Source organism: Carcharodon carcharias, chromosome 5, assembly GCF_017639515.1.
Source record: "Carcharodon carcharias isolate sCarCar2 chromosome 5, sCarCar2.pri, whole genome shotgun sequence".
NCBI classification, from domain to species: Eukaryota; Metazoa; Chordata; class Chondrichthyes; order Lamniformes; family Lamnidae; genus Carcharodon; species Carcharodon carcharias.
Window position 1 is genome coordinate 147,997,454 of NC_054471.1, and position 25,532 is coordinate 148,022,985.

A 25,532-nucleotide genomic window follows, 5' to 3' on the forward strand; every position below is an offset into this window, starting at 1 on the left:
TCCAACATCAGTGTCCTCTCTCAGGCCTATATCCCTAGTATCGAGGCACTGATTATGTCTAGTCAGCTACGTTGGGCAGGCCACGTCGTCCGCATGCCTGAATTAACTTTGGCGAAGTGATGATGCTCTCACTCAGCTTTCATGTTGTGATTTCTCTGTGTTCCTGTTGCTGGCTGTAAACTGCAGAGAGATGTGGCACTGCCACTCAAGCGAAGGAAGAATTAAACAATCCTGGCAGCAAAACACATTTCAAAGCAAGAAGCCAGCAGTGTTTATAAAGAGATCGCTAGCGCATAGTATAAAAATGTTATCATAATGAAGATTGATGGTAGTGCCGCTCCTTTAGCCCAGTGCAGATCGGCACTATTCTACATTTTATAGTTTGAGCCAGAGCTGGAAATCAAACGATAAAGTGTAGAATAGTGCCAAAATGCATTCAGTTGAAGGAACGCACTGCCATCAATCTTCATTATGATAAAATTTTATACTATGCGCTGTTTTCACTTTACAAACACTGCTGGCTATCCCCTTTTTTGTTTGCTTATGGTGCTCTGTGTGAGATGCCTCTGTTGTTAAGTCATTTCAGGCTTTTACCACATTGCACAGCTCTCCCTCCCCCACCCCAACATACCTCACACATAAGTGCACATAAATGTTCTCAAACATGATGACCCACAGCCTTTAATGTAACTTTTATGGATAGTATGACAGTTTGAAATCACAATAGACAGATTTTGGGAAATAAGATTTATCCCAGGAATTTATTGTATTCACTTAACCTTAAAATAACCTTTTTTATTTGTTCTCGGGATGTGAGCCATGCTGGTGGGGTCGAATTTATTGCCCATACTTAGTGGCTTAGACAACATTAAGAGTCAATCATGTGACATTGGATTGCAGTCATATGTAGACCAAACTGGGCAAGATTGGCGAGAGCCCTTCCCTAAAGAAGGTAGTTTACTGATATCCTATACTATTTTTTAAACACCGGATATGCATATTTATTTTTGTGTGCTTTTTAAATTAGTAAATGTTGAATACTTACATGATTTCTCTTCAGCTGATAGACAAATATAACTAAGTTTTACTTAATCTAAAAAAGCTTGCAGTCATGAATAGGCATCAGAATTGTAGTACTTACTTAAAACAGTTATAAGATGGTACATAGGATGTTAGGCACCTGCTGGAGCAGACACTGTATCAGTTCTGTCAAATCCTTGTTCTGACACTGTAGCATAACTGTGAAGTAGCATGCAATTAGTGACTGACAGCGCAAAGTATGCAGATGGTGCATGTTAACTATTTCTGTACCATAAGCCTATACTTTATAATGTTTTCTACTTTAATAAAACAGGACCAGACAACTGAATGTTTGTCCAGGCACATTTCTTTGGGTCCTGGAGACCATGCTTAATTATCACGAGTGGGGATTTATTCCCATGAGGGCAAGCAGCATAGACAGTGCTCTACATTCTGAAACATACCATAATATAAGGAAGAAAATATTTTCAAACTTTCAATACAGATTTTAAATCTGTACGTCACCAAGGCACAAGCAGGGGAATAGGTGGTCTACTGAGACCTGCGAATCCACTCCAGGTTTTAACCTTTTGTTTAGTTTGAGTGGTGTTTTGAAGTCATATTTGAGAATTTCGCTTCAGAAGAGAGCCCCAAGATCTTATCATTGGATAAGTTAGGAATGTGAGGGAGTAAATGGAGATATTACTTTAACTGATGCCCTGGGGCACAAGTAATCTATATGAAGCTTGCATAAGCAGATTAACTTACTATAATTGGCATCGTACATACCTGAATCAGAAACTTGTGATTAGAGCTATTCAATGACTTGAGAACATAACCCAGGCTACCACTCTAATGCAGTAGTGGGGATGAATGCTGCATTAATGGGCAACTATTCTTTAGACTTAAAAGATTCTATGGGATCATTCAAAGAAGAACAGGAGCTCTCTCAGTGTTCTGGCCATCAATTTTTGTTGTATCCCTTTTTAAGAAATAAAACCTTGATCGTTGTCTCTGATGTTGACAGGGAGCTTATTTAATCTGTCAAAATGATCCAACATTTGCTGGAAATCTGAAATGAAAATAGAAAATGTTGGCAATACTCAGCAGGCCAGTCAAGGAGTCTTCGCAGATACTGACTACTCTTGATTTAATAGTGCAGTTGCCTTACAGAACTTTAACTGATGATAGCCTTGACTTTGTGGGTAGCAGTGCTACCTCTGGAGGAGCAGAGATCTGCCTTAAGAACTGATTTCCCCTTGTGCCTCCTGAGGCAGTGGCACAAGAACTGCAATATAAATGCCCACCATTTTCTCCTGCTGTGAGTCGGCTGTGAGCAGGCTGTGCATTCAGCTCACTTGCACAGGCCGAAGATGTACTTGTCTGATTATATGGTTTATGTGGATTGTTCCTTGCTATAGTGGAATGTTTAGCTCCTTGGTAAGTCAGTCACAATTTACGACTTTTGGACAACTTTTTCACAAGCACATCGGTTTGTTACAGCTGGTGCTTTGGAATCCACCCTGCAACGTACAAGGGACAAATCCTACAGCACGTCACATAAACACTTGAACAACACACAGCTCTATAACGTGACTTATAAAGTATTTCATTATTAGCATCCTACTTCTTTATAATGTCTGCTCTGTGTGGTTCCCATTGATAGAGAACCCTTATTTAAAGAAAAAGGCCATTTAAGAAACTTTTGCCTGGCTCTCAAAGACAGTATTACATGGAGGCTGTACAGTGTTTGGGTGTGATTGAAATGCCTCATGGATGGCGTTAACCTATATTTCCGTTTGCACTGCTGTTTTTATTGTTTGTACAATCAATAAAATGTCTCATCTGTGTAGCATTCTGTGAACCAACTGCACAGGAAAACAGATGCAGTTCAAAGAATACTCTCATATATTTTTCAAAAGACGTTCAATAACACCCTTAAGAATTATCTCACTGAACATTATTTACCACAAATTATATGTAGCATTTATAGAATCCTACATATGAGATTTTAAAGCCAAACTGATACCTTGTCCTACTGGATTTAAAGAAATAATGATCAGCTTTGTGGCAGCAGCTCATAGAGGAACAGATGGCCTGTAGTCATGTCCCAGAAAGCATGTCCCTCAATTAAACAGGGGACTCCTTTATATTTACATTAGACTTAACTGAAAAATAATGCAAAAAGAAAATTCTGCAAAACTGTTCCCTCATCTGAATTGCAAATATTTGCCCAACTTGCATACCTCTGAAAAATGGCATTTTTAAAATGTTATTTGGGTGAATAAAATTAAATATCTATGTTATTCAATTGGCATCAGGCAGTGAAATACTTGATAATGAGAGAAGCTGCCTGGTGGCAGTTTGAATTGGATTTTATGGTCAATAGCAAGGAAATTCACAGGGCTAAAGAGCATACTGGAATTGCACAAGTCCTTTTATCTTTGCGCTGTAGGTCTGAATCCAGTTTAACCCTGCAAAATTTAAGTCTTTGTCTTGATAGCAGTAAGAAGTATTAAATGAAATGCATTTGGGCTTTCTCAGCTCTGTTGAAGACCAAAGCTAAAGGTAACCAGAATTAGAACAAACTGTGAAGGTCATTTAATCTATGTTAACTCCTGGACTGGTTTTGTTCACATGAAGGGGATGATAGAGAAATTTCCGGAGTATCTTTCCACTTTCTGGCCCAGAGTAATTTTCCTTCCTGATTAATTTTTCTTCTGGTTTTGTGCATTTCCAAAGAGATTACACGGTCTTGGGAAGCTGGGGTTGAGGTGTTGTTAATGGGGTCTAGTTGTGATGGTCCAGCCATTATGAGATATGGGTCAGGCTAGCTGGACCAGATGGTCTTTTCCTGCCTGTCAATTTCACATGTTCATTTGTCATGAAAGTGTAAAACTGGTGTGATGTAGATAAATTCACACAGGGGTTGTTTTGATCCTGTGCAATAGTGTAAACTGGATACTATAGATTCAGCTGTCCATGACACATTTCTCCCACTGTTCATTTCCACTCAAGTCAATGAACTGATATTGCCCATTCCGTCCGCCATCCAAAATCAATCCATGCTTCTCTGATGTTATGCTTAAAACATCTTACCAAACAGAAAAGTTTCTTTCTGCATTTTACTTGTGATTCAATGCTGGTGCTGGCATTTGCCATCGTAAAAAAAATAAAACATTCTACTTTCCAACACTGGCTTCCTCTTTTAGAAATCTATATTTTTAAAGTAAAGGATTATTAAGAGTATAATGACCAAAATTAGATTTCCCAGTAGCTATAATATTACAATGTAGTTTGAAGTAGCTGTTACATTATAGTAGCTGCAATGTTTGATGATTTGCAGTTGCTGTGATAAAGCTTTTTCGTACACGCAATATCTGCACCCTTATATTTGCAGATGAAAATCAGAACTACTCCTGAAATTCCTCCTCAATGTTGCTGCAGGAATTATTCCTACCTCCTGTTGCTACTCCAAACTTGAATGCTGCAGCACATTATGGCAGGAATTTTTGAGTGTATGACAATATTTAAATTTAGAACCAAACCAGGAAGTACAGGAACTGTAGTGGAGCTGAATGGCCATTGAGGTAGCATTTGAAAAAGCGATGGTCCAATTCACCTGTTCAAAATTTTATCAATTTTGAGACTCATACTAACTAGAGCACAACAGTTTATAATATAAAATTCTAAACCTCTGATAGAGGATGCTCTTGGTTACCCATAGAAACACATCAACAGTTGATGCAGGAAGCAGAATTTTGAAGGTGCCTGTGTGTTTGTAACTTTGTTGGCACGGTCCTTAAAATGTCTAAAATGTTTTTCAAATTATTTGTTCCCTGATAAGTGTATAACTCAGGGTTGGAAACCATGGGATCATGGGTCCAATCCTGCAGAGTTTAATCATCCTTGTCATTTAGCCGAAATGATCGAATGCCACAATTTAAACTTGTGCAAGGACAGTAGGATGTTGTCAAAGATTGTACAAGGATCATTACAAGTGCTGTCTTTGGAGGATGCTGGGGGTTGGCAGCAGAAACACAGATCAATGTCTGCTCATTCTAGCCAGTGATGATAAGTCTTTTCTCTCCTTCACACACTTTCACTCCCCTTCTTTTCTTTTCCCTCTTGACACTCTTTATTGTAAATGCATATGCCTACATATACATAGTACTCCACTACAAAAGTAATCCCTTATTATGAAATGCTTTAGGGTGTCCTGACAATGTGAAAGTCACTATATCAATGCAAATCTATCATTCTTGTATCTCCAAGTGCCTTCAGGATAAGAGGGTAGACAGGTGAACTTTCTCTGAGCCTCTGTGCATTTTCTTAAGTGAATATTTTGGTAAGGAGTGCAAGGACATTTGGAGCTGATTTCCTTTCCACTTTGTCATCCCATTCTGTGGGGAAGTTGCTGGCTGAGATCAGAAATACTTTGTGGTAAATTGTAGCTGCATTGCCCATGGGAGCTCCAAAATACTACACATCCATATTGATGTGAATGCTTTTGAAAATAAAAGATGCAAGCTTTAAAAAATGTTATTTAGAAGGAGTGACAAGCACAGTGAGTGCTTTAATATGCCCTGGTTTAACACACAGGTTACCTCCTATCTTTCACCAAGGATAACAGGCCATCATTTTGAAAACCCCTTAAATGGGGATGAAGTACTATATCCAAAGGGGTGACTCACTCCACTTATTACTTCTTTCACAGTGTGCCAGAGAAGCAAGTATGATTATTTAGCTCTGCAAAGAAAATAACTGCTGTGACTACTTCAGTTATATACTGCAGACAATAGCATGGCTCAATGTTCAGAAAGCATCAGAAAACAGCATACCATTGAAAGGAGACAAAAGTATTCTCAAATGCAATGTTTTCTCTCATATAAACCATATGGAATATTTTTCCCACAACAATTGTGTGCAACAATAGCCTTTATCAAACAAAGAATATCAATGATACATACTGCATATATTTTGAACTTTCCAATTGACTGTAAGGATTAATTGAACTTGCCAGCTGAATATGAAACACATGAGCCTGACTTTACAAACATTGCAATTTTTATTATTTTGGCCCAGGTGTGATGTCCAATGGATTTGCATCTGCAATCTATCATTAGTCCTGAAAATCCATCACTTTCTAAATCATATCAAAAAGAGAGTACACATATCATTTGAGAACCTCTGGAGGTGCCTCCTTGCAAATCTGGTGCTTCTGCATCTTGGGCTATTTTTAAACATGTTTTTATACGAATCAGATGAGGTGAAAACATTTCCAACATTTTTTGTTGTTGTTGTACTAAAGCAGTTGATATAATAAATGGATAATGAACTTCATACAATTATTATGCTCTTAGATTGTATTGCTCTTCAGTCGTAGTGAAAATTGCCCTGCAATGTAATTGTAATATAATTTACACCATTTCTGCCACTTTGAGTAAGTCTGCCAATTTCCTTGCACTGTCTCCTAGGACTGGCATCTGTTGGTATGTGATGGCAGCAAGATTGAAAGTGTGTAGTGTTATAATTTCTCTCTTCACTGATGATCATACTGCTCGAAGACACCCATAAAAAATATTGTAAACAGTAGGGAGTCCCTGGAAATGGTGTGCAGCCTTCTGACTAAAGACTGAAGGTTGGAAAAATGTTGTTTGTTGATGAGATCTATATTTTCTCAGTGTGTGAAACATTAACAGGGTAGGCACCATACCAAGGCATGGCAAACACCTCACAGCCAAGTGGTTTTCAGTAGAACACCTTATTTTCTGGCATCTATTCTTTGCCTTAGGTTTTGGTAGTTGTGCTGTTCTAAGGTTATTCAACTTCTCTGCTTATTATACTTTATATCATACGTTAATACCCCAAAGACTTCATGCTGTGTGATTTAGATAGCGTTAGTTTAGCATCTTCTCCTTCCCTCCTCTAGGGACATGTTTGCACCTGATTTCCACAGAAATCTGTCAGAACAGCTTTGGATTTGCATTGCTAACATGATTTTGCACGTGTGCCCTTATTGGTTTTTGTGATATTTCATTGATTGTTCTGAATTTGTAAGCTCAAGATTCTTCCACCGAAAATATAGGTAGTGTAAAAATAATACTGTCTCTTTTTCCCTTCATCCCCATTGTCCCTACTTAAAACTCCGCAGTTATGTAGCAAGAGTTGAGTTCTTTGTATAGGCTCAGGGAATTGGATTAGCTGAACTAAGAGCTAATGAGTAGTAAAGGGGTTAAATTGATGATTTCAGGGTCACAATCGCAGTGATGCCAAAATAGGTTTTTGATTGTATTTTTGTATTAAAATCTGATTTGAGACAAACAAACAATAAATAATATCTTAAGTCATAATCCAACAAAAAGCAACTATAGAATCACAGAATGCTTACACCACAGAAGCAGGCCATTTTTCTGCATGGAAGAGCAACTTCACCTAGTCCTACTCCTCTGCCTTTTCCTCGTAGCCCTGTCAATTTGTTTTCACTTCAGGCAATTATCCAATTCTCTTTTGAAGACCTAGATTAAATCTGCCTCCATCACAGTCTGAGGCAGAGCATTCCAGGTCCTAACCATATGCTTCATGAAAAGAAGCTTTTCCTCATGTCACAGTTGCTTCTTTAGCCAATCACCTTAAATTGGTGTCCTCTGATTCTTGACCTCCCACCAATGTGGGAACAGTTTTCCCTTGGCTACTTTGACCAGAACCTCAAAATTTCCATTGCCTCACCTCATTTTTCCTACAATTTCCTTTATCCTTTCATGAGTGTCACTGGCAGGGCCAGCATTTGTTGCCCTTGACTTGAGTAGCTTGCTAGGCCATTTCAGAGGACAGTTAAAAGTCAATCACATTACTGTCAGTATAAAGTCACACCTAGGCCAGGTCAGGTGAGGATAGCTAATTTCCCTCCCTCAAGGATATTGGTGAACCAGATGGATTTTTATGACAATCAATGGTAGTTTCATGTCACCATTACTGAGCCTAGCTTTCAATTCCAGATTTTTATCAATTGAATTTAAATTCCACCAGCTGCCATGGTGGATTTGAATCCCTGTTCCCAAAACATTAGCTTGGGCCTCTAGATTACTAGTCCAGTGACATTACCACTGCACCACTGTCTCCCCTTGGAAATGAATCATTTCACACTTCTCTTCATTAAATTTCATCTGCCACTTGTGCATCCATTCCAACAAACCATCTAAGTCCTCTTGAAGTTTATCACTATGCTCCTCACAGTTCACAATACTTCTAAGGTTTGTGCCATCGTCAAATTTTGAAATTGTACCCTGTACACCAAAGTCTTGGTTAATAATATAGATCAAGAAAAGTAGTGGCCTTAACACCAATCTTCAGGGAACTGAACTATATGTCTTTCTCCAATCCAAAAAACAATCACTCACAACTGCTCTTTGTTTCCTGTCAATCAGCCAAATTTGTATCCATTCTGCCACTGTCCCTTTTATTCCATGTGCTTCAGCTTTGCTGACAAACCTGTTATGTGGCACTTTATTAAATATCTTTTGGAAGTCAATGTACACACATCAATCGTAATAACCTAATCAAAAAACTTAAACAAGTTAGTTAAACATGATGTGATCTTAACAAATAATACTGGCTTTGCTTAATTAACTCACATTTATCCAAGAGCCATTAAACACGTAACAAGATCCAGTAAAAAAAAAAAATCTCATAAGCAAATTCCTGTGTACTGATTTATGGCAACTGAGAAGCAATTTTATCTGCTTCTAATTCTTAGTCCAACGTCCCTGGATAGTCATCTCTAAGCTTGAGTAAAACCAATAATTAGTATCTGAATAGTAGAGAAGAGCCAAATAATTATGCATTATTATATATATACCTTTAACACCTCATGACAGATATTTATTCCTGATCGAGACTGAAAAGTACAGACTGACATTGACTATACAGATACTCTGGAGTGAATTAAGAGGTATCCAGATGATTTATATGCTACAAGTTGCTTTTAGATGTCCGTCTTGATTCATTTAGTAGCATTCTCACCTCCAAGTCATAAGTTTGTGTGTTCAAGTCCGACTCCATTGACTTGAGCACAAAATCATGGTTGACAATTCAGTGTAGTACTGAGGGAGTGCTGCACTGTTGGAGGAGATATTAAGTTGAGATATGGCCTACAAAGTAAATGCAAAAGATCCCATGGTACTAAACGAAAATTAGGGAATTCACCTTGGTGCTGTTGCCACTATGCATCCTTCAACCAACATCACAAAAACAGATTACCTGGTTGTTACCATATTGATGTGTGCAAATTGGATGCTGTATTTCCTACATTAAAACAATACTTCTGTGGAGTATTCCACTCCCCACCACACATTCCCCTGCTGCCAACACTAGGTAATCTGGAACGCATCATCATTCATGACAACTGCAAGTGTTGCTTTTGGGATTGGCTGGCAGTTGGCAGGACTTAAACACTGGCAATTTTATTTACAACAGTGACTATCCTTCATTAATTGCGAAGTGTTTTGTGACATCCTCATGTCATGTAAGATGCTATATAAATGTGAGTCGTTCTTTCTCTTAGAACATGAAAGCAGTGATCTGCACTCTAACTGCATCTCCCCAAGATAAAAGATTAAGGTAATTCCATACGGTGTATAGTATGGATTTCCACTAATAAACTTTAGCATTAGGGTTGTAGGAAATATGATTTTATAAATATCCATTGAAACACTTTTCCTGCACTGCAAGTTGCAAAGAAAATTTAGTGCTCATTGAATTAAAGTATGATGTGACTTATTCTACCAGTTTCTGCCAGCTGAAATCAATCGAAGGGCAAGGAGTTCACTTAATCCATATTTTTTGAATGTGAAATCACATTTCAAGAGTGCAGTATTGTGTCCACTGCTCTCACACAAGCTTTAATTGATTTATTTTAAAGCAAAAGAAAACCCAAGAAATATATTTATTGTTATGTACTCAATAAAAAAATTAATACAGATATAAATTTTGAAAAGCTAATAGCCAGCTTTAAAATGAAAGTTATGTAAGCCATTTGGAGGTGGCATATCTGTAAGAAAGCTCATTTCTTTTGCACTACAGTAAATTGTTCCCCTGTTCAGTCCCCCAATATTTCTCCTGTTTTTCTACTCTACTCCCCACCACACATTCCCCTGCTGCATGCAATAGGGTAATCTGAGGCACATCCTCCTCCATGACAACTGGCAGTATTGCTCTTGTGATAAAAACAAAAAAACTGCGGATGCTGGAAATCCAAAACAAAAACAGAATTACCTGGAAAAACTCAGCAGGTCTGGCAGCATCGGCGGAGAAGAAAAGAGTTGACGTTTCGAGTCCTCATGACCCTTCGACAGAACAGTTCTGTCATGAGGACTCGAAACGTCAACTCTTTTCTTCTCCGCCGATGCTGCCAGACCTGCTGAGTTTTTCCAGGTAATTCTGTTTTTGTTTTGCTCTTGTGACTGGCTGGCAGTTGGCAGGATTAAAACACTGGTAATTTTATTTCCATTCAAGGTAATTTTTTTTGTTTCTGCAATGTTTCTCCATCTAGTGGTCCAGCCATGAATTGGAAAAAAAATGGAGACATGCAGGTTTGAATGACAGACAAGACCATGATGACGCATAAGTTTCCAAATAAGAATAAGAATAAGTTTCCAAATAAGGATATAGCAGTTAATGCTTGAGCTACCTGTCTGCCTGAACAGAAAACCAACAGATATTGGTGAGACCACATGTGCAGTACTGTGTACAGTACTGGTCTCCTTATTTAAAGAAAGATGCAAATACGTTAGAAGCAGTTCAGAGAAGGTTTACTAGGCTAATACCAGGAATGGATGGGTTGTCCTATGAGAAAAGGCTGGACAGGTTAGGCATGCATCCACTTGAAGTTGGAAGAGTAAGAGGCGAATTGATTGAAACTTTTAAGGTCCTGAGGGGCTTGGCAGGGCGGATGTGGAGAGAATGTTTCCTCTTGTAGGAGAATCTAGAACTTGGGGACACTGTTTAAAAATAAAGGGTCACCAATTTAAGACAGAGATGAGGAGAATTTTTTTCTCTCAGAGTGCTGTGAGTCTTTGGAACTCTCTTCCTCAAAAGGCGGTGGAAGCAGAGTCTTTGAATATTTTTAAGACAGAGCTAGATAGATTCTTAATTAACAAGGGGGTGAAAGGTTATCGGGGGTAGGCAGGAATGCGGGGTTGAGGTTACATTCGGATCAGCCATGATCTTATTGAATGACGGAGCAGGCTGAAGGGGCCGAGTGGCCTACTCCTGCTCCTAATTCATATGTTCACATATTTGTATTTTCTTTCTGTTAACCCTCCTGCACAACAGAAGTGGGAAAATTGTTCAAAATATGACTTGCAGAAATATGAATATGCTACAGGAAATATTTTGTATCCTTGTTGCCAGCCTGAGATGTAGTTTATGCAATTATAATTTTTTAACATGGGATTTGTTGAATATTAAATTTTAATGGTGTTTTTTTATTTGCTTATTAGTGTGATATTGGCACAGGCAATTTGGTGTAATTTCAGAGTATTGAGATTTGGACTCTATAATAAACCCCAGAGTAAGAAGATTCTTGTCGGGAATAATCTTATTGGCAAAAAGGACAGTCACTAATTTAGATTGCAAACTGACAAGTTTTATTGGACAACGAAGACTAATACTTAACATTCCACTAGTCAAGGCATGACACGATACATCATCTTTTCCATGAATCCCAGGACTTCTAAATTCTCTCTCCTTGGTTCCTGGGACCTCTGGGATCTTTTCTTCTTGGTCTTTAGGACTTAGTCTGTTGATTTTCGAAGCCTTGAAGACTCTGCCTTAGTCAACATAATTCTAATATACATACAAAACCCCTTTGTAGCTTTAAGGCTTCCAATTTCCCAATTTGTATTTCACAACAACTGGCTGAATTCTTTCTCTTCCTCTCTCTCTCTTTCCTAGTCTATAACTGATGCTGAATGCTGGAGGTAGCTTTCACTTTCTTCTTAAAGCAACTACCTCTAGTCCTAATACTGAATTATAATTTGATCTAACACTGATACTTTGGACTTTTTACAAATCAAGCAAATTCCCAGCCTTACTTATGGAGTCTTAGGGCAATTTCTAGCCTATAGGCACCTCTGGGTTTCTTGCAGTGAACCCTAAGCCTATGGGTAGGATTTTCCTGTCGTCAAGGGGCGGGGGGGGTGGGGGTGCCCTTGCTGACACATAAAATGATGCGCGGTGATGTTGGGCAGAACTCCTGATGTCACCGCGTTGCATTTAAATTTTCAGCTAGCAAAATCAGCTGTGCGTCTGCCAACTGAGGCCATTGACAGAGTCATTAAATGAATTAATGGACCTGCCCATCCAACCTTAAGGTTGGTGGGTAGGCCAGGAAGCCCTGGCGGGAATTAGAAAAAGCATGAAACCTCATCCACAGGCGGGATGAGGTTTCATGTAGGTTTTTAAAAATTTAATTAAAATTTCTTTAAAAATTATGGACATGTCCCAACTCATGTGACAGTGTCACATGAGGGGACATGTCAGGGAATTTTTTAAATATTTTTAATACTTTTGACAGTAGAGCTGATCTCCCTGAGGCAGGACTTAGCCTCAGGGAGATGAGTGCGCTCTATTGTGCGCATGCGCGAAAGAGCGTACTCTCAGGTTTAGGTATTCCCCTCCCCCACCCCTCCCGCACAGGGAGCGCATAGCGCTTCTGTGCAGACGTCATGCTGGGCGGGCCTTAATTGGTAAAATTGTGCTACACCTCCGATCGGGGGTGCCGATCGGAGGTACACCTGTGTATGCCCGCACTTCAACTTCGCCCCCAATGGGGGGAAAATCCTGCCCTATATTTACCTCAGGGTTTCTTGCGGTCAACCCTAAATCTGTCACAACTACTAACTCCTAACTGTCTTCTAGTAAGAACCCCGTTTTAGCATGTCTCCTGAGACTAATTCTACCCAATGGCAAATACAAAGACCCTATGCTGCTCCCCTATTTTTATACCCTTTTTTCAGGTAGCTTTTGCAACATTCAGCCCAAGTCTAAGCAGCTGTGTAAATACAATTAATAACTTTTCTCAAACATTTGTAATTCCTGACCAATGACCAATGGGGGGTGAGCTCATGGCTTCCCTACCATAACCTAACCTCAACTTATAGCCTGTTTTTACAATTCTTGACCAATGAGAGAAATACTTATGGTTTCCCAACAACAAACTAACATTGACTTGTACCCCTTTCTTACAATTCTATCCCTCAGGTCATCCTTTTAGCCAATCAGTATCCCATTTTTGGCTTCTGTTCACTGCTAATGCTGGACTCTCTGGAGCCCAAATGCAAGAGGTATCCCAACTACAATCTCAGTTCACTTCCATACTTGTTTTCCTTCTTAAAGCCATATTACAGTATTTAGCACTTATAGAAATGCTAACTCTAAGATTTCTTAATAACATTCCAATAATATATACAAATTAAGATTTTCCATCATTACTCATATATATCACAATTTGATAACTTAAACCTTATTAATTATATGTGTCAATGAAGTGAAGTCTAACAATAGCCAGTAATATTGTCAAACACAATTTGCTCCAGCATATCAAAACCCAGGGCAAGTTAGCAGAGCTTTCTGAAAGGAAGTTTTTATTTGATCAATTTTATAGAAAGTAACAGTAGGTACCCATTGTGGTGTACCTACACCATATGGACTGCAGCGGTTCAAGAAGGCAGCTCACCATCACCTTGTCAACGGCAACCAGGGATGGGCAACAAATGCTGGCCCAGCCAGTGAAACCCACATCCCATGAATGAATTAAAAAAAATAGAGAATATAGATAAAGGAAATGTAGTGGATGTGACTTAAATGGATTTTCAAAAAGTCGTGTAAAAGTACCACATAAAATAATTATGACAAATATACTGGCAGATGGAAGTAAGGGGAATGTGGCCACATGGCTAGAGGACAGAAAGCAAAGACTAAGGGTGGAATCATCCCAGATTTTCACTAAGTGCAGTAGTGGGTGGGAGAAAGGACCTTACACCCGCCAGCCGCAATGGCGGCTTCTAATGCCGTATCATCCCAATCCCGCCTCATTAATCAAGCCTTCTGAGAAACATGCCATTTTGATGGCGAGCGGGCTCTGATTCGCCTGCCATGCCGTAGCATCACTGCTTCATCACGCTGGGTGCCATATTTAAAGTATAGCTACTTGCACACCTCACAGTGCTTCCAATGCAGGACTGCTGCAAAGAAGACATGGGCCCAAAAGGGAAGAAGACTGCAGCTTCCTGGTTTAGTGACGTGTCCCTGGATCACCTTTGGGATGCTGTCGAGGCCCGCCGTGATATCCTCTACCCTGCTCTGGCTGCAGGACGGGCAGCAAAATTATCACTCCGGCTTGGTAGGCAATGGCAGTGGTGGTCAGTGCCAATGTTGTACAGAAGAGGTTGGCCATCCAATGAAGATAGAGGATGAATGATATCATCTGTGCTGCCATGGTAAGGCAACCATCTCATCACTCTAAACTCACACAGTCAAGCCCATCACACATTTACTGGCATCTCACTCACTACCAGCTCAAGGGACATCACCACTCACTCTCTCATACATACCCTCACATCTCCATCTGGCCTGATTTCTGCTGAAGATTGCCTCCTCAGCATTCATCATCTTGAGGCCACTTACACAAATAAACTTGTGCCCCCACACAAGCACCCTGGGTTATCCCCTTCCCCAGTACAGCCCTCGCCCTGCAACTTCTTCCCTTCTCTGAGGCCACTACTCCCCCTTCCCCAAGCAAGCCCTAGCCTTGCAGCCATTGAGAAGCCACCCCTGCCTTTTGGCTGGTCTGCTAGATAGAGACCAGCCCAAGAATCCCCCTAAAAAGCGCTGATGACCGCGAGTGAAAGCAAGGTAGGCAAACAAACTTCAAAGTCCCGAGCGAAATGCAGCTCACCAGGTGCATGTCACTTATGCACAGATGTGAAACACGGTGGCGTGCAATCATGCTGACGTGCTTAGATAATCTAGAGTGGGGAACTGATTCCGGTGAGCTGCGCTTACAATGACATGTGGATGTATAACAATGACATTCCCAATTTCCAATGGCAGGAAACACAGCCCGCCATTGATGGGTAGAGTGAACGAATGCAAATTGGTTTCACGATGTTGCGAAACCAATTTTTGGCCTTCTTGCCATATTGTCCGCTCACGCTGCCAAACACGCCCGAGGCCAACGGGCATGAAAAATTCCACCCTAAAGGTAAGGGATGATTTTCAGATTGGAAATGTATGATAAACCCTTGTTCCATGGTGGTTCATAATTAGAAGCCACGCGGATTTAGTGTGTACAGAGTCACACAGATAGAAACTGGAGGAAAAATATCAAAATTTGCAGCAGGAAACTGAGGACTTGGCAAATTGCAATGAAGGTTGTGAATAATTAACAGAATAGGGCAGCAGTGGCTCATACAGTTCAATGTAGAAAAATGTGAAATAATATAAGCTGGAAGAATGGGAGTTAATACACCTTAAATGATAAGACTCTAAATAGATAAGAGGGACCTTAATGCGCAAATCATTAAAAACGACAGCGTTACTGGACAAGGCTGTAAAAAGTCAAACTGACTTCTTTGTTTTATATCTACACAAAATAAATGTGTTAATGTTCAACTTGGTCAAGACCTTATGACCCAGTTGGTGTATTGTACACAGTTTATGGGTGCCCTATTATAGGAAGGACTTGAAAGCAATGGAAAACGTGCCAGGTAAACAAAAGAAGAATGAGAGGGTTACAATTTTAAAGAGAGACTTGAGACTTCAGGGACTTTTTTTCACTTCAACACAGCAGGTTAGTGGATGATCTAATAGTGTTTTTCAGGATTATTAAAGTTGGTGGAAGTTTCGAACACAGAGGAAGCTATTTGAAACATTGCCCTAGAAATTAGGAGGAGGAGGAAGAGGCGATTGAAACGGACCCGAGCAGCAGCCAATAATCTTTGGTATGGCATTAAAGTCACTAACTGTTCCTCTGGGCTCCACATTCAGGCAAGTGTTTTTCAAAATACCTATCTTTTTGGTGACGGCTTCCAGTGATCCCTTTAAGGGCTTCTGGTTAGGTCCCATGTAGATCATGTTTTCCTGAATCTAGCTAGCCAGCAGGCCAATGCCGCTTAGAAGGTCTCAAACAGGCCTTATTTACATATATAAAGGGTCTTAGATATGGTCCCTTGGCACCTCTTTATCTGCCTTTACCAACATGTCAGATAGCGTGCATGCCTGCCTCCTTGGACACTTGGGCACCTATTTTACTGCTATGAAATGGGGTGGTGTCAACAAATTTCTGGGCTATTGGGCAGGATCTTCCCAGCCCTGGGATGGTGGGCTGGGAGGCAGTGGGGGTGCTGGGGGGGGTTGTAGGCGCCAGGAAGATAGCAGGGACCCACACTGCGACAGCCAATTTAAATAATTAAAGGCACTATTAAGGGCAATTCTCCTGGACTGTCAGCACTTTGCTGGTGACAGCGCAGCACCCTGTTGCACAGAGGCTTCCAGCTTCAAGGAGGCAGTCTCACTACTGCTGTCCCTGGGGCCATTGGAGCTGGGGTCTTTGTGCCACAAAGAGGGGCCACAGACTGGGGTAGCTACACCCCTCCCAGCCTCAGTGGGCCATCCAGAGAGGCCTGCCTACTTGACCCCTTTGATTTTTAACTTTTGACTTTGTCTGAACATACCTCATAATGGACGCACCCTCTCGATATCCAACCTACCGCAGCAGCACCCAACTCCAAATAGAGACTGCAAAGGCTTTAGAGTTGCCAGTCTTCTGATTGACTTCTACATCTCGCTGGCCAATTAGGGGTCTGCCTCTGGGAAGATTGCTGAGCCAGCCTAACTGTTGGCAACAGCAGGCTCAGAAACCACATTTAGTCCCAAAGTTGGGGTCCTGAAGGCCCTAGAAAATTCAGCCCATTGTGCCTATGCCAGCTCTTTAATTGAGCAACGCTAAACTAATCCCACAGCCCCATTCTCTCCCCATAAACTTGTGCCTTCTGCTGCTTTAAATAATTTTCCTTAAAAAGTGCATTGTTCTCTGCCTAAACCACTTCTGGTGGCAAATCATTTTATGCTCTTTTATGTAAAGAAATTATTCTTAATCTCATTCTTCACTTTTTTGTTGACAATTTTAAAATTATGATCCTAGTCTCTCACTGCCCTGTTCACTCTATCAAAATCCTTCATAATTTTAAAAACCTCTGTTTAACCTCCTCTGTACCTTCTCTGTTCAAGAATAGTCTATGACTTTCATAATAATTAGAGTTTTCCATTGTGAGCAGTATCCTGCTAAATCCAGGCTACACACTTTCCTCGGCTTTCCATAATCGTGTGCCCAAAAGTGGACAATAATACTCTTAGCTGTGGGACTAGACAACAGTTTCTATAAACCTATCCTTATTTCTTTATTCGTATAAATTGCGCTTCTATAAAATCCAATTTGATCAGGTACAATAAATAGTAACAGAATAATAATAAGAGAGAACAAATTTATGAGAACCACGAAAATTAAAAGGTCTTTATAAGAACAATGGGTAGAGTTCATTGCCACAAACTTGTTCAAAGGGAATTTGATAACTTTGAAAAAGAGGAATGTTAATTTTTGTGGGGAATGAGCAAGAGAGTGAGGTTAGATTAAGAGGTTCGTGAATTATGTGGCTGGTCACAACATGATCTGGCCTTAGGAATTTCAGGCCCTTTTTGAAATAAATTAGATTGATCTCATCATTCATGGTTTCTCTTACTGTGAAATAATTTTCTATAAGGTCACAAGATAGCTTTGGAATAAGAAGACCTTTGGCTCATTTTATCTCAGTATTTCAGAATGCCCACCCTGTTGTATTCCACTTAGAATATATACATGTTGCTTAAGTGTGCCCAGCAGCTTGAGCTCAACTAACCTTCTTTGCAAAGTCCCCAGGAATGCACACTTTTGATGTAGGATGGTACACTATATTCTTCCATGATTTAAAAAAAAACCTCCAAGAAGTAACCATTTACTTGTTGTTACCATTTATTGTTCATAATGTTCATATTCATTTTTTCTTAGTTTTACTTAGATCTTACTTATTACAACAGTAATCCTTCACTTTGTTTTAATCCTTCAGTCTGTAATTTTAGTTTCCATTAAATTGTTGTCAGTTATATCCTGAGTCACAGAATTATTTTTTCTTCAGTGTTTATTATTACTTGCCTGCCTGCCTTCTTTACCATGCAGCCTTTCCCTTAGGTCTTTAAATTGATTTCATTTTCTTCATTAATTCCAAGCTTCGCCTCCCTTTACAGCAATAATCTTTCCCTTTATTTTACTTTGTCATAATTTCTGGTCTGTGTGGTTAATTTTCTGACTTGTTTCTTATGCTTTATAAAAAGTGTCCATCTTTTTATTTTATTCTTAGTGCTTGTGTTGGTCTTTGAAATTTCCTTTCATCAGTTCCCTTCTCTTTTCTTGTGTCCTTTTTTTTCTTGCTTCCTGTCAGTCTCTGACCTCTGTATCGCCTCTTGGTCTCTGCACTTTCTGTCTCTGCGCTGTTCCTCATGTTGATCCCTGTCTGTTGGCTGTGACTTTTTGCCACATTGACATTTTCATTCATAGCATGGGGTGCATGTTCAGCTGACGAGAGAACACCTGTGAGGTACAATTTTCAATCTATTTTTGCTGCAGTGTCTGCTGCCATGTCTCATGCATCTGCAGTAAATATGCCTAAGTTTTATTACATTTTCTTCAGCTATTCCAGCTCATTAAAGTATTGTTTATTCTTAGTGTTGATGCCTACATGTTATTGGACTGAATATGCTGATTGCAGAAACCCAGCACTGTGGGTATACCTATACCACAGGGACTGCAGAAGTTCAAGGCGGTGGCTCACCCCACCTTCTCAAGGGCAATTAGGGATGGGCAGTGAATGATGGCCTAGCCAGTGAAACTCACATCCTAGGAAAGAATGTTTAAAAACCCAAATTGTATCTTTTAGTTTGCCTCCTTGCGATGTTATCGAATGGGGCTACAATTTAGTGTCAATTACTTTCAAATTGTACTGCAATTTAAAAATTTTAAACTAACAGTTCCTGAATAGGCGAGGAGATGCGGGGAGTGCTGGTCATCGACATAATGCCGCGCAGCCTAACCAAGGATTAGGTGCCAGGGTGAAGGGGGCCTGGAAGAAGGTGTTGTGTTTCTTCCCCTCCATCCCAAAAACAAGTTGCCTTGATGGCTCTACTGCAGAGAAGTGAGAAACCTGTAAGAATTATTTTTTAAAAACCTGGATGCCAAAACCTCAGGAGGTCAAGGTCACCACTGTGGCTTGGACCCTCAGGTGTGCTCAAAACTGTTGGTGTTTCGAGAGGTATGCCTACTTGGATCAACCATAGTTTTACCAATTGTACTCTAAGTGCCTAAGGTCCATGATACAGGAACTGCTGATTAGGGAGTCTGCATCCTGATTCTGCATGCACTCCCATCCCCTACTTACCATTATGGTTTTGTTGGTGTAGGTGGCAGTTCCATCCCAACAAATGAACTTAAGTTTTGTTAGTTAATAGTTGTTTGAGATCTGGGCCCCAGAAACACCCAGCAAACAGACACAGTCCATGAAGAGAACAGACAAGATGGCCTGGATTTTCCCCTTAAGCTCGCAAAAATGTGAGTCATGCCCTTTTGTGGCTTCCAAAATGCAAACCATGACTGACTTTGCCCAGGATTTTCATTTTTTTCAAGCAACAGGCAGGTTTCATGTGCAGTTTGCTAGCTGCAATGCAGTGCAGGAGGAGTGTGGTGCGGAGGTGGATTGGTTAAAAAGCCTGCCTCTGTTCTCGGGGACAATAGCTCTGCTCTGAACATTGTTCATAAGCCCTCTAAACCTCACACCTTGACCCCCTCCCATTCACTCATTTGTCCACTCCATATCCTGCATATCTCCCATGCCAGCTCATACTCCATCTGTGGCCCCTCATGCACCCCATACCCCCATGAATCCTCCATAGCCATTCACCCAGTATCCATTATGTACAGTCCTTAGGAGCCATGCAATAGTCATGTGTGCAGATGAAAAAAAATTAAGCCTGTACCAATCTAATAAAATCCTTATGTCATTGAAACTGCAAAAAAAAACTGTTGTCCCATAGAAAAATGTTAAATCCCATAAGTGACCATTAAGTTGTGGGAACAAACAACCTGTATTCAGGTATCAAAAGCAAGTCATGTTCTACTAGCACCTTAAAATGGCCAATAACTCCCCTGAGCAGCCACAGAGCTGAGTACAGCCTAATATTTTGGAACTCAGCCAAGCATTCATAATAGTCACAGCTATAAAAATGTTACCTTTCAGCTCTAGACACCTGAAGCTAAAATGGTCTATTTTCATTTCAAAGCAGATTGCCTGCCAATCAACAAAGAGGAGCTGTAGTTAGATTTTTTAAACGTTCAACAGCAGGGCAATGTTTTTCAATGTAAAGGATATCCAGACATCTAAATATAAGCCCAAAATATAACAGGAAGGTTTCCCAGCACATTTCTCTGCAATTTTGAATGCATTATGACACTTTTGCCTAAGCGGAAAGTACTGTAATGCACGTCAACACTTACACAATGCTGGTCAATGTAATGGTCATCTTATCTTTGCAGGACAAATTCCTATGATCAACCACTGCATCTAACCACGTCTATATTACAATACAGTATCTAAAGTGGCATTTGAAGGTGTCAAAACATTTAACACTTATCTGTCAGAATATTGCAGAGTCTTCAGCAGGCTTTCCTCAGTGGTCACGAACTCTCCAAGGAGGTATGATTTTTTATTTGTGGCTTCCAAAACCTATACCTGCAGGAAAAGAGCTTGGGGAAGGAAATTCAGTTTTCCTATGGTCATCAAAATGGGAATTCCAACCCCAAAGGAGATGCTTGTGCGTTTTGCACTCAAGGCCTTCCCGACCCACTAGAAGGCCAGACAAAAATAATGTGGGATCAGGGAGACAGAGGAAATTTGTTTTTGCAGCCAAGTAATCACAATTTCAGGTTTCTCATCCAAATTCCCACCTCTATTGAAAGATGGAAATCCAGCCCAATGTTTGAGTTTGGCCTCTTCATCAGAACTGTTTAATAATTTCATTTCAGGTTTACTTTATTTGCAGGCTTTTGGTCTTTGTTCATACCTGGATTCAAGCCTCGCTTTTGGCTATTCCAGTGACACCCACCAAAATTATGCTGGGCGTATACCTGAAGAACCACAGAATACCAGGAGCACAATACTTAGTGAAGGCATCACACCCCCATTGCGCTAACCACATTAAAAGCTGTTGTTCCTTGTTGATATAAATATCAAAACAAACAATACACTTTATAAGATTAGATGTAATGTTGCACTCACAATAGTTATCTCCCATTTCCGAAACTCTTGCTTGGAGGTTGTAGGACAAGTTTTTAACGTGCATCACCTTCCAGTCAATTTGTAGGTGTTACTATTTAACTATAATGAGTGCTGTTAAATAACTCAGCATTAAATTGTTACCATCCTGTCACACAGGAATTGTCTTGACTGCCTACAGGAGCTTCTCTGCCGATATATTTGACAACTAAGTTGACCTATGATTAGAGGACAGTTCTAACATACACAGATATCATTACTTATGGCAAATGGTTTCAGCAATTAGCTCATATGATTTTGATTTGTGCTTGTAAGACCAATTAGCCCTATAAAAGTCACTGGTATTTGTATATTAATTGTCTACAGATCTATCTGCTCAATCTGAAGTGATCTGCTTCAACATTACTTGTACATTGATGCAGTCAGTTTAATAAATATAATTATCACGGCTCAATTGCTTTTATGGTGATTTCTGAATGTTACTTTAAAGGTTGATGTCAAAGAGCCACCCCTTCCCCAGTACTATTCTGGTTATTACATATGTTGTAGGCCTGAACCACATATACCTGGAAGGTCACAGGTTTCATTCCTTGGGGTAGATTTTGGTCTGCATCCATTTTGGTCTACATCAGTTTCTGGGGTAGAAATTGGTTTTTGGGTTTCATCAGTATATTCAGCACAATTGAAAATATCAATGCAGTCTCACCAGCAGGGGCCACAGGGTGCGCTATGAGTGTGTTTTGGGGGTAGGGTAGTGGGGATCATGACTCCTGTTTCCTCTAATTCCACAGGGATGTTATTTTAACATATTTTACTTACCTGTCATTGGTGACTACCAGAGCTGCTCAAGAATCCTGAGGTGGTGTCTGCTCTACTCAGTAGGTATTCATTTCAGCATGGGGACCCAGTTATAATCATAATTTTACTAATTTAAGGGCCTAATGCCTAATTTAGGCATCTGCCCAGGATGAGAGAAATGACCACATGAATCTAGCACTGGGAACACAACCTATACAGATTCAGGCAAGTAGTCTAAAGCTTTGAGCCAAAAAATGGGGGCAACATATATCAATTTCTATCCCTCGGAGACAATCTTAACTCAATCCACCCATCAAGAGACTGGTGAGAGTGCTTGCAAGCTGGTTTTACACCTCACCAGATCTATTTTCCACTGAAATCAATGAAGAGAATTATTGTCCAGGATGCAACACTAGCATTCCGCCCAATTCTGTGGATTTCTCCCCCGCCCCCAAAGTATTAGGTTAAAATTGTCTGTACTGAAAGCTTAGCCACCATAACACAGTCAGTAAATACTGTAACTGTGAATGAGAAATTGGATATCAATTAGTCCAGTTTTCTTGGGTGAAATGAGGTCCAAAGTTGAATTGTGCCTCACACAAAAATTGAATCAAGCAACTTTGTGTCACCAGCGCTCTTAATTTTGTGATGTAAACTGGGTTTCTATGCTAGTCGTAAAACCGTGATATAACATTGGACAACTAACTGGCAGAGATCACTGAAAGAAGGTGCAAAAATATTGCAAATATTTGCATTTTGTGAAAGTGGAAGGAATTCCTTGTAGCTCTACAGGCCACAGCCAGCCTGGTCCCTCAGCAGTGTATCAGCCCCACCCTCAAATGGCTTATTAAGGACTGTGCCAGTGTCACAGCCAACCCAAATTGTTGCTGTAGGTAATGGTGAGCTCCTTCCGGACATCCAATTGGTGCCTGCAGCTCGCCAGTTAAATGCAGATGTGGGTGGCTGCCAGATTTGATACAGTTGTTGTGTCAGCAGAGCGCAAGACCAATTTTGCCCCCTCTGTACGATGACAGATGAAAACAGCATTGGACTCGACTGTCAGGCTCTTTTCTCCTCCTGCCACTCTCCATCCACACTCACTAGAATGTTGGATGCACCATGTTGTAGCATGAGTCATAGCCTCTGGAGAGCAGAAAGGGATGCTTTCAATTTGGAATATGGCCTAACTGTATTTGGAATCTTCAATATCCACATAGTCGACTTTAAATTTCTATATGTTTTCAAATGATTTTTGCAGAGTAATGTGTCTTTAAATCACTCAAGATAATTATCTGAAACAACGCCGAAAAAGGAACAAAAGTGTTGAATGTTAATTATTCCAATCCAAAGCCAGAATAATTTCTGTTGACCCTCGGAACTGACAACTGTAGCCATATTGGTTATTTTTTATTGGGTAAAGAAAGAATGATTGTGGCAGTCAAGGAAGTCATGAAGGGTTTTGAAGTTTAGTGAGACTGGAAGCAAAAAATAACAACATTCTCTCAACACTGGCTCAATAACTATTGTGGCTTGTGCAGTACGAAGCTGGCTTAAAGATGGCCCAGACTCCAGATGGCCTTTCTTCATCAAATGCAGAATACATTTGGCATTTGAAGTTGACAATTCTCAGTCCCTATGATTCCATCCTCAAGGATTCTCTGAATGTGATAAGCATGAAATGTTTTAAGAATATGAATTCCAGTTGTTTATCATCTATCAGCGGGAAAGCTGGGCAAGTAGGTCTATAAAACGCATCTCAATTGGACCCATTTGGACTGATTTGTGATTATATATATTTTGTCCATTTAAGATCATTTTGGATCTGACTACGCTTACCCTCTGTTAAAAAAAAATGATGGGCATACAAAAAAGTTGTAATGGTCCATCTCCCCATTCATGCCATCTTTTGTGCAGTGCACTATTTCTTATGCATCAGGCTACTGGAAGGTTGGCCATGAGTGATTGAAGCCACAGCAATAAAGACAGTTATCTTACAGGGGTTTTTTAATCCTTATTTTCACTTTGTGCTCTCATGGATGTGACGGGGCTAGAATCTAATTCCTTAGGATTTAATCAATGAGTGGGGACTCCTAGAGATCAAGCAAGTATCATATGTTCTTGTATATAAGGTGACCCACATATAAAATTACTTTTCAGGCAAGCTGGTGATTCTTTTTCTTACAGCTTTCAATGGCAGAGACAACATTATCTTCAAATAGCAAGAGATTCAAATTTTCAGTGCTGTTGAGAATTGACCCATCAGTCACTACAGCACTCATAACATAGACAATTTGATTTCAAACCATCAGTTTAGTGCAGATAGTGGAATAAAACTTATAAAGAAAAAGAACATTTTTACAGCAACGTGCACTTGGCAATGGTACTCATGCTTTGCTTGACTCATTCTGTCATGGTTGCAGCAGTAGGCTTGGTGCTGTGGAAGGGCAGAGGGATTTGCAGTACAGGTTTGTAAAACGTTAAAGGCACCACCTCAAGTTGATAAAGTTTCAAAAAAAAGCTAACAGAATTCTATGTTTTATCTCGAGGTATGGAATATAAAAGTCACAAGGTAACGTTTTTGCTGTGTAAAAATTTAATATGATCTCTGTTAAAGTTCAGTATGCATTAAAGTGGTTCTATGCTACCAGGCAAGATATTTTTCATTTATTCTTTAATGGGATGTGGACATCACTAGCTAGGCAACATTTATTGCCCATTTCTAGTTGCTGTTTTGCATCTTATTCAAATTAACTAAACTTCTAATTACCTTGCAAAATTAACAATATACTCACACTGCATTCATTTAGGAATTTTTATTCCAATGTCTGAACAAATTGTATTCAAATTAGGTCCAGTCAACTGGATTTGAAAAAAAAAATCTCATTAACACTGGGTGTTAATATGCAATACTGGAGCATGGGGCTCTTTTACACTGCTGGTCACATAGCATCAGAATATTTGGTAGGACACACCGAAATTCAAAATAATCATTTTGCTAACAAATGATACACCAATTTTGTGTTTTTCTTTTCCTGACAATAATCAAATTCATAACAATTGGAATGAAAAGAGTTCCAATCTGGCACCATGATCAGTCATCAGCCTTGTAATATAACTGTTAAATGTGGAGTCATACAATGGTTTTATTTTCGTATTAAAGACTGTTGCAGCTCTGGTAATGTAATTTTTCTATTGTGACATGCAGAACCACAACACTGTGAATAAATTGATGCAGCATGTGGCTGGAGCCTCCCCGGCTGTTTTATCTGCGACTCATTAGGGATCGTAAAACATATT